Source organism: Mobula birostris, chromosome 5 (genome assembly GCF_030028105.1).
Source record: "Mobula birostris isolate sMobBir1 chromosome 5, sMobBir1.hap1, whole genome shotgun sequence".
NCBI classification, from domain to species: Eukaryota; Metazoa; Chordata; class Chondrichthyes; order Myliobatiformes; family Myliobatidae; genus Mobula; species Mobula birostris.
Genome location: NC_092374.1, coordinates 104,258,888 through 104,279,927, shown reverse-complemented (window position 1 = coordinate 104,279,927; position 21,040 = coordinate 104,258,888). Strand labels below are relative to the sequence as shown.

General features: G+C 44.7%; 1 protein-coding gene across 1 annotated transcript in view; it reads right to left on the bottom strand.

Annotated features, from left to right (window-relative positions):
• LOC140198395 (contactin-associated protein-like 5) overlaps nucleotides 1-21,040 on the bottom strand; it is a 1,369,276-nt gene that overhangs the window by 435,730 nt on the left and 912,506 nt on the right. The gene's annotated exons all lie outside the window — the stretch shown is intronic.

Genomic DNA, 21,040 nt, shown 5'->3' with positions numbered 1-21,040 from the left:
GGACCCTAAAGCCCCCCCAGCTTCAATCTGACTAGCAACCCCGCTCTTTTCCCACACTTCCTCGGTAAAGCGTGCATCTTTCCAGGTTTCCATCGATGCAGTGTGTTGTTGGCTGCTCTTTGAGGTTGGTGGATGCGTCCCGTGTGGATCGATCGGCGGGTCGCGTTGTCGGGCGCTCCGGGTTGGGCCGAGTGACAGGGGAGGCTCCGCTGCCACTTCCAGTTGCCGGGGGATCGGGCTGTTGATTGGATCGGGCCCTGAAGTCGACACTTAATCCCAGAGGGCCGGGCTCCTGGCTGAAACAAGTCCGTGAGCTGAGTCACGGTTTCAGAGGCCTCCACTCCAGCCGAGCCTCGGGCTCGATTTCCAAGGTCAGTGGCACAGGCCTCACTTCCGGCAGCTGTGGATGGCCACCAATGGGGCTTTACGGTGGTCGCTCTGGGGAAGTGTCTGGGGCACCTTGAGGTCTCCACCGTCACTTCTGTGTGGTCGCCTGCTCCGGAGAGGTGCTGGTCAGAATGGGCTGCAGCTCCAAGCTCTCTGGCATGGTAGCAGGCCATGGGTCTCCAGGAACGTGGTGGGCCTCAGACCAGGACTCGCTGGTCGGGTCCAGGTGCTGTCCGGAGTTGAAGAAGAAATTCTGGCTCGGTGATCTCCAGCTGGGTCAGTAGCTTCGCCAAGGTGTTGTTGATATTGCTAGATGTAGCAGATTGGAGGTTTAGAAGGGTTTCTCAGGTATAGGATAGTGTAGAGGGCAGCTTGCTTGGGAGAGCAGGTGCAGAGTCACCAGATACCGGCGCCGTCTTGAAACTCGACAGAAACTGTGGTTTTATTATACAGGTTGTTCTTGTTTTTTGAGCTCTTTAATTATCAAGATCATAGCAACACTTCAATATGCATTCACACTCGGTAACCACTTTGTTAGGTACACCTGTACACTGACTCGTTAATGCAAGTACCTAATCAGTCAATCATGTAGCAGCAATTCAATACATAAAAGCATCCAGCTGTGATCAAGAGGTTCAATTATTGTTCAGAACAAGTATTGGAATGAGGCTGAAATCTCTTTTGAGGTTGACTGGCATAGGCATAGGCGGAGGCGCTTCATGATGGCGCTAAATTGCGTCTCCTTTACATTCATCTCCGAACAGCTTACTTTCTACCTTTGATGTCTCTCCCTTTCCCTTTCAGGGTGCATGGGGTTCTGTTGAAGACCCTGACCTGGAGTTCCTCTCAGGCTTTGGTTCTTTGCGCTGCTGGGACCCACATCGGGGTCTCATGATCGGTCGCATTTCAATATCCCAAGGACACAGTCTAGAAGACATGCACGCCTTTGGCTTTCTGAAATAGCACGGTCCTGTGGACAGGCTTATTCTAGGCCAGTGCTGCCAACTGAAGCACCACAGGAGAGAACAGAACATCAGGAAAAGTGGATCAGCTGTTGGAGGCTGTGTACTCAGTGAGTCGTGCCCCCTCTCTCACTCTCGTCGGTGGGTTTGATGCCCATTCTCGAGTCACAGGACTTGGGAAGCAAAGCGGTGTGACAAGCTTTTAACACCATAAATCAGCAAGTTGCTCTGCTATGTCTCCCCTCTCATTGTGAAAGGGGATACCTCTTTCTCCCATTATAAGGGAGAGAGAGCCTGTGGTATGTCAAATTGTCGGGTGAATAATTAGTTTGTATTGTACTGCAGATCATGGTCTTTCTTGGGGGGCCTTGATATTGCTTGCTTCATGGGTCGTGGGTGCTGATACTTTTATGCGGAAGTAAGTGGGGATGGGGGAGGGTCAATGCTTTGCTACTGCTTCTGTGTGGGAGGACAGAGTTAGAGGAGGGCTTTGGGGGTTTTAACATTTTAACTGTCATTCATTCTTCAAGGCACTCCTCTGTTTTCGTGGATGTCTGCAAAGAAAAAGAATTTCAGGATGTATATTGTATACACTTCTCTAATATTAAATGGAACATTGAAATGTAATCTAAGAGACTGACTGTGGACTGATTGCCAGACAGGATGGTTTGAGTACCTCGGGAAATGCTGGTCTCCTGGGAATTTCGCACTTAACAGTCTCTAGAGTTTACAGAGAATGGTGTGTAAGACAAAGAAAAATTCCAGAGAGGCATTTCTGTGGGCAAAAATGCCTTGTCCATGAGAGATGTCAGAGGAGAATGGCCAGACTGGTTCAAGCTGACAGGAGGGCAACAGTAATTCAGATGCCATGCGTTGCAACAGTGGTGTGCAAAAGAGCACAACACATCGAACCTTGAAGTGGATGGGCTGCAGCAAAGACCAACAACATACACTTAGCGGCCACTTTATTAGGTACAGCAGGTATCAAATAAAGTGGCCTTTTTGAGAAGAATGAACAAGAGGAAAGCAAGTAATAGAGAAAGAGTGATGAATATCTGTTACATACAATTACTACGCCTCAGTAACATAATATTATGCTGAGGGACAAACCACATGCCTCACATGGAGAATCTATGTAAATTGAATCAAAGAAATGAACTAGTTTGATCTTTTAAGCAAATTACACTCAACACTACAAATGAACCACACCTTTGTTTTTAAACATATCCTACTGGCAATTGATTACAAATGCAGAGGTAACTCAAGCCCACACCATCCAGGCCATGCTCTCTTCTCACTGCTGCTATCGACAAGGAGGGACAAGAGTATGAGGTCCAACAGCACTAGGTTCAGGAACAGTTATTATCCTTCAACCATCAGTTTCCTGACTTACAGCGGCAGTTTGTTCCCAGTACAGATTTCTGATTAGGCGGAGGTCTTTCGAATCTAGATCTAGAGTTTCCTGTAATATCTTAAATAACTTATTGTGCTTCACTTTATCAAATGCTTTTGTGTAGTCGATAAAACAAACAAATCTTTTTGCAGTTGAATAGCTCGTTCTGATAGTATCCTTAACATCAATATCACGTTTCTTGTACTTCTGTCTTTCACAAAACCACATTGTTCTTTGCCTATTTCAGCTTGTATCTTACTTTTAGCTCTTGCCATCAAAATTCTTAGAAGTATCTTTGTGATATGACTCATTAAACTTATGGTCCTATGTAATTCGCATTCTATTGCTCCAGGTTTCTTTGGAAGAGTGATAAATACTGATTTTTTCATCTCTTCTGGTATTATTCCAGTCTCATAGATGTCATTGATTAAATCAGTAAGTTTTTCAATTTCATAATCTTCAAGGGCGATAATTTGTTCTATTACTAATTCATCAGGACCTGCTGCCTTTCCTTTCTTCATCTTATTTATTGCATTATGAACTTCAGATTTTAAAATACTTGGATCTTCAACGTTCTTCTTAATTTCTGGTTTTTTGCCTTGATCATCTTCAAATAATTCCTGAATATACTCAGTCCATCTGTTCATAATCTCATCTTTTTCCATGATAATGGGACTGTCCTTTGCTTTCAAACATCCACCTGAAGAACAGAGGAGCTTTTTACCAGTGATATTCTTGATTTGTTGATGTAAACTTTTTATCAGTAATAGGGATTCTTTCTAGTTGCTCACATTCCTAGTTTAACCATTCTTTTTTGGCTTTTTGATATAAGCTTTTAACTTTTTTATCTAAGGAATTATATTCCATAGGATTTGCTTTCTTCAGTCTTCTTTCTTCCATTAGATTTTCGATTTCGTCTGTCATCCATTTATTCTTTGTGCTTTTTTCTTTTTTGGAAATCACTGACTTTGCTGATTCTACCAAGGCATCCTTCAGAGAGTTAAATTTCATTTCTACATGATTGTTATCATCTTCAACAGATTCTATTTCTAGACTTTGAAATCTATTCCTTACTTCAAATGTAAATTTTTGTCTTAAGTTTTCTTCTTTAATTAATTGCGAGTAGTCAAGGGATTGTTCAGGTTTTTGCTTCTTTAGTTTTTTAAGTTTTGCTTTTACATGATATATTACTGGGTTATGGTCACTATTACAGTCTGCACCTGGATAAGCTCTGCATTGAATTTCTAAATCTTTGGTTTATAGTAATAAAGTACAGAAAATATGGCAGCGAATCTCCCCTCTAAGCTCCTTCAGTAATAACCAAAACATTTCAGCTCTGCTAACTACTGGATAAACATTGTCCCGGACACCAGCAATGCGTGTCTATAAAGTTGTTCAAAGGGTTTAAGAGACACAATCAATCACTCGTCTGATGAAGGTGACCCCTCCATCTCTATAGGTCTAGACTTTGTAAGCTATTGGGAATGGGTTTTGAAGCTACACCATGACTGGACAGATTCCCAGCAGTGGCACTGAGGACCTGCACTCAAGAAATTTCCACACTCACAGCAAAGTTGTTTCTCTGCAGTTACTCAAAAATATAACTCTGCCACAGATGGTCCCAAGCCTGGCTGTGAAAGGAAGAGGGTTGAACATAGAGCTAGCAACACAGTCCCATAAAAATCCGGTGCTACAGAAATGCCAAAAGCAAAATTAAGGGCCTCCTCCTTAGGAGAGGAAGGATACACCAAGAAGATAGTGTAACCCAGGTTAATTAAACCCAAAGATGTAATGTTATAAAGCTCCATCTGCGGAGGGACGAAAAAATGCCAACCCACCCTTCTACCCCCACATCCAGGTCATTAATAAAAATCATGAAAAGTAGAGGTCCCAGAACCAATCCTTGTGGGACACCACTAGTCACAACCCTCCAATCCAAATGTACTCCCTCCAACATGACCCTCTGCTTTCTGCAGATGATCCAATTCTTTTTTTTTTAGAATAGTACAGCACCATTACAGGCCCTTGGGCCTACAATGTTGTGTCAAACCACAAACCCTGCCTCCCATATAACCCCCCAACTTAAATTCCTCCATATACCTGCCTAGTAGTCTCTTAAACTTTACGAGCGTGTCTGCCTCCACCACTGACTCAGGCAGTGCATTCCATGCACCAACTACTCTCTGAGTAAAAAAAACCTTCCTCTAATATCCCCTTGAACTTCCCACCCCTTACCTTAAAGCCATGTCCTCTTGTATTGAGCAGTGGTGCCCTGGGGAAGAGGCACTGGCTATCCACTCTACCTATTCCTCTTATTATCTCGTACACTTCTATCATGTCTCCTCTCATCCTCCTTCTCTCCAAAGAGTAAAGCCCTAGCTCCCTTAATCTCTCATCATAATGCATACTCTCTAAACCAGGCAGCATCCTGGTAAATCTCCTCTGTACCCTTTCCAATGCTTCCTCATCCTTCCTATAGTGAGGCGACCAGAACTGGACACAGTACTCCAAGTGTGGCCTAACCAGTGTTTTATAGAGCTGCATCATTACCTCGTGACTCATAAACTCTATCCCTCGACTTATGAAAGCTAACACCCCATAAGCTTTCTTAACTACCCTATCTACCTGTGAGGCAACTTTCAGGGATCTATGGACATGTACCCCCAGATCCCTCTGCTTCTCCACACTACCAAGTATCCTGCCATTTACTTCGTACTCTGCCTTGGAGTTTGTCCTTCCAAAGTGTACCACCTCACACTTCCCCGGGTTGAACTCCATCTGCCACTTCTCAGCCCACTTCTGCATCCTCTCTGCAATCTTCGACAATCCTCTACACTATCTACAACACCCCCAACCTTTGTGTCGTCTGCAAACTTGCCAACCCAGCCTTCTACCCCCACATCCAGGTCGTTAATAAAAATCACGAAAAGTAGAGGTCCCAGATCAGATCCTTATGAGACACCACTAGTCACAATCCTCCAATCTGAATGTACTCCCTCCACCACGACCCTCTGCCTTCTGCAGGCAAGCCAATTCTGAACCCACCTGGCTGAACTTCCCTGGATCCCATGTCTTCTGACTTTCTGAATAAGCCTACTGTGTGGAACCTTGTCAAATGCCTTACTGAAATCCATACAGATCACATCCACTGCACTACCCTCATCCATATGCCTAGTCACCTCCTCAAAGATCTCTATCAGTCTTGTTAGACATGATTTGCCCTTCACAAAGCCATGCTGATTGTCCCTGATCAGCCCATGATTCTCCGAATGCCCATCGATCCTACCTCTAAGAATCTTTTTCAACAGCTTTCCCACCACAGACGTAAGGCTCACTGGTCTATAATTACTTTGACTATCCCTACTACCTTTTTTGAACAAGGAGACAACATTCGCCTCCCTCCAATCCTCCAGTACCATTCCCATGGACAACGAGGACATAAAGATCCTAGCCAGAGGCCCAGCAATCTCTTCCCTCGCCTCATGGAGCAGCCTGGGGAATATTCCATCAGGCCCTGGGGACTTATCCATCCTAAAGTATTTTAAGAACTCCAACACCTCCTCTCCCTTAATATCAACATGCTCCAGAACATCAACCTCACTCATATTGTCCTCACCTTCATCAAGTTCCCTCGCATTGGTGAATACCGAAGAGAAGTATTCATTGAGGACCTCGTTCACTTCCACAGCCTTCAGGCACATCTTCCCACCTTTATCTCTAATCGGTCCTACCTTCACTCCTGTCATCATTTTGTTCTTCACATAATTGAAGAATGCCTTGGGGTTTTCCTTTACCCTACTCGCCAAGGCCATCTCATGCCCCCTTTCTGCTCTCCTCAGCCTCTTCTTAAGCTCCTTTCTTGTTACTCTATATTCCTCAATAGACCCATCTGATCCTTGCTTCCTAAACCTCATGTATGCTGCCTTCTTCCATCTGACTAGATTTTCCACCTCACTTGTCACCCATGGTTCCTTCACCCTACCATTCTTTATCTTCCTCACCGGGACAAATTTATCCCTAACATCCAGCAAGAGATCCTTAAACATTGACCACATGTCCATAGTACATTTCCCTGCAAACACATCATCCCAATTCACACCCGCAAGTTCCAGCCTTATAGCCTCATAACTTGCCCTTCCCCAGTTAAAAATTTTCCTGTCCTCTCTGATTCTATCCTTTTCCATGATAATGTTAAAGGCCAGGGAGCGGTGATCACTATCTCCCAGATGCTCACCCACTGAGAGATCTGTAACCTGACCCGATTCAACACCTAATACTAGATCTAGTATGGCATTCCCCCCTGGTCAGCCTGTCAACATACTGTGAGAGGAATCCATCCTGGACACAATAAATTAACAAACTGCTCCATCTAAACCATTGGAGCTAATCGGGTGCCAATCAGTATTAGTGAGGTTAAAGTCACCCATGATAACAACCCTGTTATTTTTGCACCTTTCCAAAATCTGCCTCCCAATCTGCTCCTCGGTATCTCTGCTGCTACCAGGGGGCCTATAGAATACTCCCAACTGTTCCCTTCCTTTTCCTGACTTCTACCCATACTGACACAAAAGAGGATCCTGCTACATTACACAACCTTTCTGTAGCTGTAATAGCGTTCCTGGCCAGAAATGCCACCCCTCCTCCCCTTCCCCCCCCCATCCCTTTTAAAGCACTGAAATAAAGGAATATTGAGAATCCATTCCTGCCTTGGTGCCAGCCAAGCCTCTGTAATGGCCACTGTGACGAGAATACAAATAAATTAAGATGTTTGCTGGCCTGGGCTAGCATCAGTGGCATCAGCAGTTGGTCTGCCACCTGTCCTCAGGGGAAGGAGAGATAAGGAACAATGAAGCAGCATCTGGAGATGTGTAATGAAGGGAAGGGAGAGAGGGCTGTCTAGAGCGGCTCCCCCTTTGAACCCTTAACCGTTTGAAGTGATGGACAGGCAATCTGGAGATGTGTAATGAAGGGACGGGAGAGAGAGCTGTCTGGATCGGCTCTCCCTTTGAACCCTGAACTGTTTGAAGTGATGGACAGGCGATACCCCAGCAGGGGGGATAAAAAAGGACAGGTTCGCTAAGGCAGGACACACACGACACCCGAGGTAACGAGACCCTGGAAGCGGTGCGCCTCTCACGAGTCGGTGGAAAGCTCTTGGACGGCTGATCGGGGGATCAGCCTTAAACGCACAGGGTGGAAAGGTACGATCAACGGGAACCCGGTGTGTGTCCACCCTCGCTTGGGTGCCGGCATTCACTGCAGAGGATCGACCGCATCTGGAGGAGGGGTCACAGTCAGTGACCTCAGGTGACATCACAAAGGACCCGCCCGAAAGCAATATCGCCGGTCTGTGAGTGGAAGCCGTTTCTGAATGATCAGTCGTTCTCGTTCTCTCTCTCCCTCCCCCCCACGTTGTCCATCGCCATGGCAACGATTACTGCGAACTGAACTAAACCAAGCTGGACTTTTGTGTCACTTTGAAATTGGTCATTTACCCCTAGACAACGATAGAGCTTGATTGATGCTGTTATCTTAATTCTGTGCACATGTGTGTTTATCATTGCTGAACTGTTGCATTTATTATCCTTTCGATTACTGTGTTGCTTGTTTCTTTAATAAAACTTTCTTAGTTCTAGTAATCCAGACTCCAACTGAGTGATCCATTTCTGCTGGTTTGGCAACCCAGTTACGGGGTACGTAACATAAGTGGGGTTCTCGTCCGCGATTTTGAACACTAAATTTGGGACGGAGTAAATTGATTGGGTTAAAATTCCCGAAAGAAAGAAAAGACAAACAGCAGAAATGGAGGCTGAGGAATTTATAAAGGCGCCGACCTTGGAGGCATTAGAGGATGCCAGGAAATCGGAATTGGTAGCTGTGGCCAAACGGTTGAATCTTGCTAAGGGGAAGTCGACAATGAGGAGAGAGGAGATACACAGAGCTATCGTAGAGCACTATGTATCTAAGGGTGTGTTTCCCCAAGGCGAGCTGGAGGTGGTGTCTATTGAAAATCCTGCTGGAGACGTGGTACAGGTGCAGCTTGAAAAACTGAGACTCGAGCACGAGTTCCGGGTACGACAGTTGGAGCGAGAAGAGAAGGAGAGAGAGGTAGAAAGACAAGAGAGAGAGAGACAGTTGGAGAGAGAAGAGAGAGAGAGACAGTTGGAGAGAGAAGAGAAAGAGAGAGAGAGACAGTTGCAGCAGTTGGAGAAACAGAGGGAAAGGGAATTCGAGCTGGAGAAGTTAAGGTTAAGGGCAGAGCAGGGGCCCGTGCCGAACCAAGGTGGAGGGTTCCGGGCGACCCAGGAGGTTAGGCTGGTTCCCCCCTTTGACGATACCGACGTGGATCGGTACTTCCTCCATTTCGAAAAAGTGGCTATAAGTCAGGACTGGCCGAGGGATAAATGGGCTGTTTTACTTCAGAGTGTACTGAAAGGGATAGCCCAAGAAGCTTACTCCGCTTTGTCCGCGGAAGATGCCCAGAGGTATGAGGTGGTGAAAGAGGCCATCCTCAGGATTTATGAGTTGGTCCCAGAGGCATACCGGCAGAGGTTCTGGAATGCGAGGAAGCAGTGGAAGCAGTGGAATGCGAGGAAGCACGTATTTGGAGTTTGCCCATGAGATGCAGACATATTGTGAGTGTTGGTGCGCCTCAAAGGGGGTAGAGGGGGATTATGACAGCTGATCCTGATTGAGCAGTTTAAAGGTTGTGTCCCTGAGGGTATGAGACCCTACCCCGATGAGAAAGAGGCAGCCACGTTAGCCGCAACTGCTAAGTTAGTGGATGAGTATGTGTTGATGCATAAAATGAAGTTTTCCCCGAGTAAAGGCTACCAGAAGGGTAGTCAGGACGGCGGAGAGAGTCCGCTGGAAAAGTCAGAAAGTAAGCTGGGGACTAGTGAGAAGGATAAGGTAGACCGGGAGCAGTCTGGCAGGAAGCCTCCTGGGGTCGTCTGTTATAATTGCAGGGAAGTTGGACACTTTGCGTCCAGGTGCTTTGCCCCAAGGTAGGAGATGGGGAAAGGAAAAACGGGGGTTCTGAATGGCTGTATCGAGCTGTTAAGCGAACCGCTAGGGAAGGACAGCTCTGCCAAAGTTCAGGAAGGGCGCGAGAGGTTTATCTCGGCCGGATTGGTGTCAGTGAAGGAGGGGTTAAAACCAGTTCCAGTGCGGATCTGGAGAGACACGGGAGCGTGTCAGTCACTAATACTGAAGAGGGTATTAGAGTTTAGCTCAGAGACCCAGACTGGGAAGGTAGAGGTAAAAGGTGTTGGGGAAGGAACAGAGTCAGTCCCTTTGCACCAGATACACTTACAAAGCAACCAGGTCTCTGGAATAGTCACGATCGGGATGAGGTCCAAATTACCGATGAAAGGCGTGGAAGTCTTGCTCGGTAATGACGTCGCCGGGGGAATCGTATTCCCAATCGTGAGATTGACAGGTCAGCCTGCCAGCAGTGAGGCCCCGCCCATGGACTCACAGGTTCATCATGGGGCTGCGGTAGTGAAATTAGCTGAAACGTTTCTGCCAGTCTTGTACGAGAAGGGGGTAGAAAATGAAAAGAAGGAGTGTAGTGAGACAAGAGATAGTGAGGGAGCTGGGACAGACATAGCAGTAACCAGGAAAGAATTTGTGCAGATGCAGGAGCGAGACGAGGGGCTGATGATTTTGGCAGAGACAGCTCTCTCTGACACAGCTTTAACAAGGGAACTAGTAGGCTATTGTGTGGAGGAGGAAGTGCTAAGGAAGAAAGGGAGACCAAGTACTGTGCCTGCCGATGAGGAGTGGGGGGTGGTGCAAAAGAGTTATGGGGATGGGGTTTTTAACATGGCCCACGAGGTACCCCCCAGTGGACATTTTGCGGTGCTGGAGGAAACAGTTGGTGGAATCAGGAAAGAGGTTTACTGACTGCCCAGGGGGAAGAATGTTATTGATCATGACTGACGCGAACTGAGACGGTCACCGGCTTTTGATATGCTAACAAACCTAGCCGGGGTTAGCGTGGAAATCAATGAAGCTAGGGGCCCCCTGATAAGAGAAAAAAAAACATTTTGAAAAGATTAGTATGGGATCGATCAGATGGGAGAAGGCTATTGTTTTGGCCAGGTCTACTGATAAGGTCTCTCCCTTAATCCCCGAACAAAGCGAATCTTTAGCAGAAGTAATTAAACGACTCGCACCCGTGTGTTTGATTGTCCCGAGGTGATGCAAAGAACTGGGACGTTGTGGGGTGTCTGTTACAATAGGCCAGCCTAGTAAACAACATCCATATATAATGAGTAATTCAGTGACTAAAGGGCTGATGAACACAGAGGTGTGTATTGGCAATTTAATACGGCTGTCTGAAGCCAGCTTGATAGTGAACCTTGAAAAAAATGAGTTTGGCCAGGCGAAGGTCACTTACCTGGGAATTGTGGTGACACAGGGGCAGCTGGCAGCGATGCAAGCTACAGTGCAGGCTATCGCTGACCTCCCAACCCCGACAGACAAGAGGGCCCTCAGAAGGCTCTTGGAGAAGGTGGGGTACTGTAGGAAGTTTTGCAGTAACTCTGCAGTCACTACCCCTCCCCCTCCTACTAAGCCTTTGCGAGAGAAAACTAAGTCGGAATGGGATGACCCTTGTTATTGTGGTCCGGGACAAAACCAAATGAGAGGTTACATTGATTGCAATTCATCAGTGTTTTTGGCCACTATGAAGTTTGCTGAGTTGGAGCCTGGTCTAAGGGATTATTAATAACACATATAAAAGGGACAGAAAATGTGATGACTGTCTGTCAAGGTGTTGACAACTTCAAACTCGCTGTGTTAGCCAAATAGCTGATAAAGATGTATATTTGTGTGTGTATCAAATAATGTATTCATGTTTGTAATTTTTACCTCCTGGTAAAAATCCTTAAAGGGGGGAAATGTGACGAGAATACACATAAATTAAGATGTTTGCTGGCCTGGTCTAGCATCAGTGGCATCAGCAGTTGGTCTGCCACCTGTCCTCAGGGGAAGGAGAGATAAGGAACAATGAAGTAGCATCTGGAGATGTGTAATGAAGGGACGGGAGAGAGGGCTGTCTAGAGCGCCTCCCCCTTTGAACCCTGAACTGTTTGAAGTGATGGACAGGCAATCTGCAGGTGTGTAATGAAGGGACGGGAGAGAGAGCTGTCTGGATCGGCTCCCCCTTTGAACCCTGAACTGTATGAAGTGATGGACAGGTGATACCCCAGCAGGGGGGATAAAAAGGGACAGGTTCGCTAAGGCAGGACACACACGACACTTGAGGTAACGAGACCCTGGAAGTGGTGCGCCTCTCACGAGTCGGTGGGAAGCTCTTGGACGGCTGATTGGGGGATCAGCCTTAAACGCACAGGGTGGAAAGGTACGATCAGCGGGAACCCTGTGTGTGTCCACCCTCGCTTGGGTGCCGGGTTCACTGAAGAGGATCGACCGCATCTGGAGGAGGGGTCACAGTCAGTGACCTCAGGTGACATCACAAAGGACCCGCCCGAAAGTAATATCGCCGGTCTGTGAGTGGAAGCCGTTTCTGAATGATCAGTCGTTCTCGTCCTCTCTCTCCCTCCTCCCCACGTTGTCCATCGCCATGGCAACGATTACTGCGAACTGAACTAAACCGAGCTGGACCTTTGTGTCACTTTGAAATTGGTCATTTACCCCTATACAACGATAGAGCTTGATTGATGCTGTTATCTTAATTCTGTGCACATGTGTGTTTATCATTGCTGAACTGTTGCATTTATTATCCTTTTTATTACTGTGTTGCTTGTTTCTTTAGTAAAACTTTCTTAGTTCTAGTAATCCAGACTCCAACTGAGTGATCCATTTCTGCTGGTTTGGCAACCCAGTTACGGGGTACGTAACACCACTACATCATAATTCCATAAATGTATCCATGCTCTCAGTTCATCACCTTTGTTCCTGATGCTTCTTGCATTGAAGTACACGCACTTTAGCCCTTCTCCCTTACTACCTTTCCACCCTTTAATCTGCTTCTCTTTCCTCAAAGCCTCTTTATATGTTAGATCTGGTTTTACTCCATGCACTATACTTGCAGTTCTCGCATGACCTTTATCCTCCTCCACCTCACTCTCTGCTCTCATACTCTGGTTCCTCTCCCCCTGAATATCTAGTTTAAACCCCCCCCTCCACCCCCGCCCCCCCCCCCCCACCCGGAGCAGCACCAGCAAACCTTCCAGCAAGGATGTTAGTCCCCCTCCGGTTCAGGTGCAACCCGTCCCATCGGAACAGATCCCACCTTCCCTGGAACAAGGCCCAATTGTCCAGAACCATGAAGCACTCCCTCCTGTATCAACTCCTCAGCCACGTATTTAGCTGCATTATCTTTCTACTTCTAGCCTTACTGGCACGTGTGAGATTGCTGGAATTCAATAAGTCAGAACTACATCATGTCATCCCAGAGGAAACCCTGTCGAGAGGTTTTAAAGGACCCTCTTAAACATGTTAGGAACCCTGTAGACGAAAAATAAAAGTCACTGGTGAGAATTTCTGAAACCTCTAGTCCATGCTTATAATTGTACTAGGAATGAGAGGACTGGTTTTAGTCTGTATGAGTGGATGTTCGGATGAAAACACAGACTTCCAGTTGACTTAGCCCTTTGACTACCCTTGAAAGGCAAACATGGTACATTACGCTCTCAGTATGTACAAAATTTGAAATCTCATCTCATCAAGATACCTACGGGGAACTCACAGAAAATGGCAGATCGAAACAAGACCAGATATGACAAACATGTGAGAACTGCAGAATTGAAAGAAGGAGACCAAGTACCAGTAAGGAATGTGCGCCTATGAGGTAAAAACAAACTTACTGATAAATGAGAAGAAATATTCTATGTAAAGGTGGGCAGAGCTGGTGATTTGCCAGTTTGGGCCCATACGAAGATTACATAGGGGTCTATTGCTCCCTTGTGGATTTCTTCCTTCTGTAAGCAATGAACAACTTTCTCCTGTCGATGTTCACGAGTACACAACTCACTGTACTAAGAATAAACAGTCAGTTGAAGAGGAAGAAAATCCAATTGACTGTCAAGAGGACTAGGATGAGGTTTGTTACCTCAGACCAAGACTTGACATTGTAGATGAACCTCTAAGAGTAGAGAAGCTTGTGAACAGTTACATAGAAGAATTGTGGGCTCCAACCCAAGTCCAGACCTTCCATTTACAACCACCCCGGTTGCAGACCCAGTGCTGGAACCCCAAAGAACTGCTAGTTACTTACCTGATGTAGAGGAACCCACTGTAGACAGTAACTTGCCTGTCAATCCTGAACAAAACCCAGTGAAAGTAACAACAGATGACAAACTGCATAATCAGTGCATCCCACCTGATAAAAAGAAGTGTGCAGAATTTGACAATCCCAAATGAGTCTGAGAATCGACAGAGGAGGAGACACATGATGAAGTGTTGACTAGAAAGAAAGGACAAATGAAAATTCTCACAAAGAGCCTGAACTCAGAAGGTTGTTCTGGACACAGAGAAAAGCCTAGAACTCTAACTTATCCTGAGCTTGGAAACCCTTCTCCGAAACTCATTCATTCCCTTTCCCAACCTCTGATCCCAGCCATTGTAGAGTTTCTTCCAGATTTCACATATGTTTAACACCCCAAACCCATTACGGTGCAAGCTGTATCTGTATGCAAAGGAACTTGCATAAATTCAAAGGGGAAGTTGTTACTGAAGTTAATTAAAGCCAAAGATGTAACGTTAGAAAGCTTCACCTGTGGAGGGATGAAAACAAGGAAACAATATTTACTGAATTAAAAAAAATAAAACTGTTACAAGTGGTATTATTAGTGAGCATCTCTACTCTACTTGAAAACCTCAGGGTGAAGCCCCTGGAGGAGAGATTGCGATAAAAGATCTATTAAAGCTATGGCTATAACAAGCAGCAACTGTTCATGACAATATTGGCAGAGACAAGTGTCCAAGATTTCTATTGGGTAATGGGTAATTAGTTTTGTTAAAACACACCAAGGGATTTGGTCAAGTTTTTTTTTGTATAAGTTTGTGAATCGACTTTCCATGGATGATCAACTATTTCATCCAACAAAACAAGAAGCAAGATGGCAAACCACACAAGATCGAAGAACCTGAACAAAATGTTTAATGACGTGGAGAATTCAATACGGTTGGATTTCCAAGCTTATTTTCATTTGAAGGATTTGAATTTGATTTTCTGCAAGAACTGATTTCTTTGCAAAGACTTTGATAAGTTACTGAATGAGATTTACTTTCTTTCCCCCACTTTTCCTTCGCTACATCGACGACTGCATTAGCGCTGCATCCTGCACACATGCAGAGCTCGTTGACTTTATTAACTTTGCCTCCAACTTTCACCCTGCCCTCGTTTACCTGGTCCATATCCGACACCTCCCTCCCTTTTCTAGATCTTTCTGTCTCTGTCTCTGGAGACAGCTTATCTACTGATGTCTACTATAAGCCTACTGACTCTCACAGCTATCTGGACTATTCCTCTTCTCACCCTGTCTCTTGCGAAAACGCCATCCCCTTCTCGCAATTCCTCAGTCTCCACCGCATCTACTCTCAGGATGAGGCTTTTCATTCTAGGACGAGGGAGATGTCCTTTTTTAAAGAAAGGGGCTTCCCTTCCTCCACTATCAACTCTGCTCTTAAACGCATCTCCCCCATTTCACGTACATCTGCTCCCACTCCATCCTCCCGCCACCCCACTAGGAATAGGGTTCCCCTGGTCCTCACCTACCACCTCACCAGCCTCCGGGTCCAACTTATTATTCTCCGTAACTTCCGTCACCTCCAACGGGATCCCACCACTAAGCACATCTTTCCTTCCCCCCCCTCTCTCTGCTTTCCGCAGGGATCGCTCCCTACGCGACTCCCTTGACAATTCGTCCCCCCCATCCCTCCCCACTGATCTCCCTCCTGGCACTTATCCTTGTAAGTGGAACAAGTGCTACACGTGCCCTTACACTCTTCCCTCACCACCATTCAGGGCCTCAAACAGTCCTTCCAGGTGAGGCGACACTTCACCTGTGAGTCGGCTGGGGTGATATACTGCGTCCAGTGCTCCTGATGTGGCCTTTTATATATTGGCGAGACCCGACGCAGACTGGGAGACCGCTTTGCTGAACACCTACGCTCTGTCCGCCAGAGAAAGCAGGATCTCCCAGTGGCCACACATTTTAATTCCACATCCCATTCCTATTCTGACATGTCTATCCATGGCCTCCTCTACTGTAAAGATGAAGCCAAACTCAGGTTGGAGGAACAACACCTCATATTCCGTCTGGATAGCCTCCAACCTGATGGCATGAACATCGACTTCTCTAACTTCCACTAATGCCCCCCCTCCCCCTCGTACCCCATCTATTTATTTTTATACACACATTCTTTCTCTCACTCTCCTTTCTCTCCCTCTGTCCCTGTGAATATACCCCTTGCCCATCCTCTGGGTTCCCCCCCCCCGTCTTTCTTCCCAGACCTCCTGTCCCATGATCCTCTCGTATCCCTTTTGCCAATCACCTGTCCAGCTCTTGGCTCCATCCCTCCCCCTCCTGTCTTCTCCTATCATTTTGGATCTCCCCCTCTCCCTCCAACTTTCAAATCTCTTACTAACTCTTCCTTCAGTTAGTCCTGACGAAGGGTCTCCAGCTGAAACGTCGACTGCACCTCTTCCTAGAGATGCTGCCTGGCCTGCTGCGTTCACCAGCAACTTTGATGTGTGTTGCTTGAATTTCCAGCATCTGCAGAAATCCTGTTGTTTACTTTCTTTAAATGTAGTGATGTTGGAGAGTTGTTGTGAAATGAGTTAAGCTGTGTAGATATATAATTTCGAATTTGAATTTGTAGACGTACTGACTTGAATTGAAACTGAAGTTAACCATAATACTTAAGAATAGGAATTCAACTAGTATTCTAATTAGGGATAAATAAAACAGTTAGTCCGTAAATCTTTAAATAGGGAATAGCACTAGATCTAATTAGTTCGAGAAATTGGAGTAACAAAGGTTATTCTAATAAATATCATTGATTCCGAAGCCTACATTCCATGCCCACCAAGCTCTGTGGAACAATACAGAGCACAAAATAGTGCAAAAGAGCCCTGTTCCGTACCTCATACACCCACACACACCTACACAAATACACTGTCCTCCATCCATAGGACAGGTCAATTTCAGCCTCCGGCCTTCAGCGGCCTTGCTCCACTGTAGTTATAATTATTTTAAAAGATTGTTTATTAATTCACTTACAATTTATTTTAAATACTTCAAAATATAGATGGAATTGACAGAGCTGAGTTAGTGGCTGTGCTGTTTGTCACCAAGTCATTTGCTGGATCAGGCTGAATTTGTAACACAATTACACCCATTTGAGTCCCTGCTGTTGCATTTGGTTCAGGACACTGTCAGCCAACACGTTATAACTAGATAACTGCAGGTAATGGAGGATCCAAGTTGTGGGCAATAAGCCCCACTCAACAAAATATGAGTCAAAAACTTATTTTCCTATGTAATCTTCAGGCTGCAGTATGGTATAGAACCACGTACCTCACCTGAATCTCTTGAGTGGGTCTACCATCATGATAGAAAAATTAATCAAATACCAAACACAAAGAGAGAAAAACAAAGAGGTACAGTAGATCCATAATCTATCAGGAAGCAGTGTAACACTGCAGAATATGAGTACTATCACAAGAGGTGTAACCTAGTTACAATTGCAAAAAAATAAAGACACTTAATTTGAAGAAACCTTGATGCTTGGACACAGAACGGGTGACATTGAAAGTTACCATAAGACATCGGAGCAGAATTAAGCCTCTCAAGTCTGCTTCATCATGGCTAATCTGTTTTCCCTCAGCCACAGTCTCCAGCCTCCCCCCACCCTTATCCCTTCATGCTCTGACCAATTAAGATTCTGTTAATCTCTGCCTTAAATATGCATAAAGGCTTGGTCCACAGCTGCCTGTGGCAATGAAGTCCACAGATTCACTTCTCGCTGGCTAAAGAAATTCCTCCTCATCTCTGTTCTAAAAGAACATTCCTCTATTCTGAGGCTGTGTCCTCTGGTCTTAGACTCTCTCACCATAGTAAACATCCTCTCCACAATCACTCTATCAAAGCCTTTCACCATTCAATAGGTTTCAATTAGGTCACGCCTCATTCTTCTGAATTCTAATGGATACAAGACCAGAGCCATCAAACGTTCTTCATATGACAAGTCATTCAATTATGGAATCACTTTCATGAACCTCCTTTGAACATTCTCCAGTTTCAGCACATTCTTTCTAAGATAAAGGGCCCAAAGCTGCTCACAATACTCCAAGTGAGGCCTCACCAGTGCTTTATAACGTCTCACCATTACACCTTTGTTTTTAATATCCTAGTCCTCTTGAAATCAATGCTAACATCACATTTGGCTTCCTCAACACAGACTCAACCTGAAAATTAACTTTTAGGAAATCCTGCACAAGGACTCCCAAGTCCATTTCTGCCTCAGATTTTTGTATTTTCTCTCCATTTAGAAAATAGGCAACACTTCTATTTCTTCTGCCAAAGTCCAAGACCATACATTTTCCAACATTGTATTCCATCTGTCACTTCATTGCCCATTCTCCCAATCTGTCTAATTCCTTTCTAGACTCTCTACTTCCTCAAAACTACCTGCCCTTCCACCTATCTTTGTATCATCTGCAAAGTTTGCAATAAAGATATAAATTCCATTATCCAAATCATTGACGTATAAAGTAAAAAGAATCAGTCCCAACACAAGCACAGACTACCGGGAAACACCACTAGTCACTGGCATCCAGCCAAAACAGGCTCCCTTTATTCCCACTCTTTGCTTCCTGCCAATCAACCACTGCTTTATCTGTTCTAGAATGATTACAATTCACCACAGTAACCAAGTGACTTTACTGTTGGATTTTTTCTCTCTAATTTCCAATTTCAAGTCACTAGTTGATGTATTAAACCCCAAAAAGAATCAACTCCACTAATATAGGAAGGTAAAATCATGGCTCCAGTGAGAAATAATAAAAAATAAAGATTGAGAGAACCTGAAATGAGAATAGAAAATATTGGAAATGTTCGGCAGGTCAGGCTGCACCTGTGGATTTAGAGAATGCTTCATATCGAAGACTCTGCATCAGAACTGGGATAGTGATATAAAAGTACTAGAGAGGGTAGGGGAAGTATGGATAGGGCAAAGGGAATACCTCATGCAAGGAAGTCAATTCTTCTCCTTCTCAATTGCTTCTACCCTTGAGCTGAAAGAACAAATTACTTCATGCTCAGACTCAAAATTGCCCTCATTTAATGTAGAACTTCCACTGAAGGAGGCCTATCCACTTCAATACCTTATGCTAAAATAAGGCATTAGTGTCTACTGTCACACAAGCTAAATTAGCTTTAGCACAATTGCTGCTAAATAACATAAATTCAATTCCATTCATCCTCCAATTCAACCCTTGTTAGTATACAAGTGCAGTATTCAATACAACCCATAGTATATAGGTTTGTTTGCGTTACAGACAAACAAAGTCAGGTCAATGTAAAACCATTGCTATTATTACAATCAACAACTTTGTTTGATCTCTTATAGGCAATACTAATTAGCAACAGCAACTGAACAAAAAGATCTATAACTAAAAGAAAAAGTGGTTGTTCCCATTGTTTATTAATAATTGTTTAGCATTCAGCAGATAATTTTTTCTTTAAAATTTCTATTGAGTTGCCTTCAGAAAAAAATTACACACACAATTCTTCATTTTCACAAGCAAGAGAAGCCTCGCAATTCCTGAATGAGTTCAACCTTGCTGTGGATTTTCAATACAGTCATCAATGGAAATTGTATCTCCATTTTTCCATTCACAAATGCTATATGATTCACTGAATATTCCCAGTGCTGTCTTTTTTAGTATTTATATTATAGGAACTGCACACATTGCTAGTCAGTATGATGATGCGTCACATCAGGTATTTTTCTGTCTCCAGAAAAACTGGTTTCTTAAGGTTGTTATAACCAGAGGTGGGGTGGGAGGGAGGGTGGGAGGGGGGTGGAGAGGGTAGTGGGAATATGTTCCGTTTACCTATTAAATGCTCCCAGTGGTGTGTTTCTCAAATAGCCTCTGACAACCAAGTCAATCTCCTGGCCTTCATTTATGGCTTAGCTACTAAGCCCAGTGGAACTGTTTCTACTGACAGGAGAAGGGGCAAAGGCGGATTAATGATGCCTTAAAAGCAGTCCTTTGGGGGAGATGGGGCTCCTCAGCCATGGTTGGCAGCTCATCTAGGAGAAGGAAAACTCTGATCCCAAACCTCTGCTGCCTTATGGGGAAGGCATGGTAAGCAAACTCCGAAAAAGATCTGGATCTGGAGCCCCCTAAGGCAGTCCTACACTAAGTTCAATGCTGACTGGCAGCTGCAAATCTTAGACTATAGACCATAATACATAGGAGCAGAATTAGGCCATTCAGCCCAACTATTCCACTATTCCATCTTGGTTGATTTATTACTCCCCTCAACCCCATTCTCCTACCTTTTCCTCGTAACCTTATTCACCATGAATGATCTGCAACTTATCAGCCTTTGCTTTAAGTAAAGCAATAAATTCCACAGATTCATTCAAGAAATTCTTCCTTACCTCTGTTCCAAAGGGATATCTTTCTATTCTGAGGTTGTGCCCTCTCACCCTAGACTCTCACACTATAGGAAACATCTTCTCCATGTTCAGTCTATCAGGGCGTTTCAATATTTGATAGGTTTCAATGTGATCCCTGCTCATTCTTCTAATTTCCAGTGAGTACGTGTCTAGAGACATCAAATACTTTTACATTAAACCTTTCATCCCTGCGGTAATTTTTGTGAACCTCCTCTGCAATCTCTCCAATGCTAGCATATCCATTCTTAGATATGGGGCCCAAAGCTGCTCATAATGCTCCAAATATAGTCTGACCAATGCCTTAAAGTTTCAGCATTGTATCCTCTAGATCTAGTAATTTACACAATCTGAGGGGCTGGCATAATGATTCCCTTGATACATTTGTCTTCGTACTCAAATGAGCAAAGAATATAACTGCTGAAACATTCAGTAAAATGTACAAGCCCTGTATGAACTCTTCACATATAATTCAAAGACAACATTAACCTACAGTTCTTGTTTATATTTCCATGACATATCGTAGGAACTTTAGAGACTCAAGTGTAATATGAAAGGTTACTTATTTGCCATTCGAACATTATTCTGAAAGTCACTTCCACCATGCTGGACAATGATGAGGTACGTAGCCACC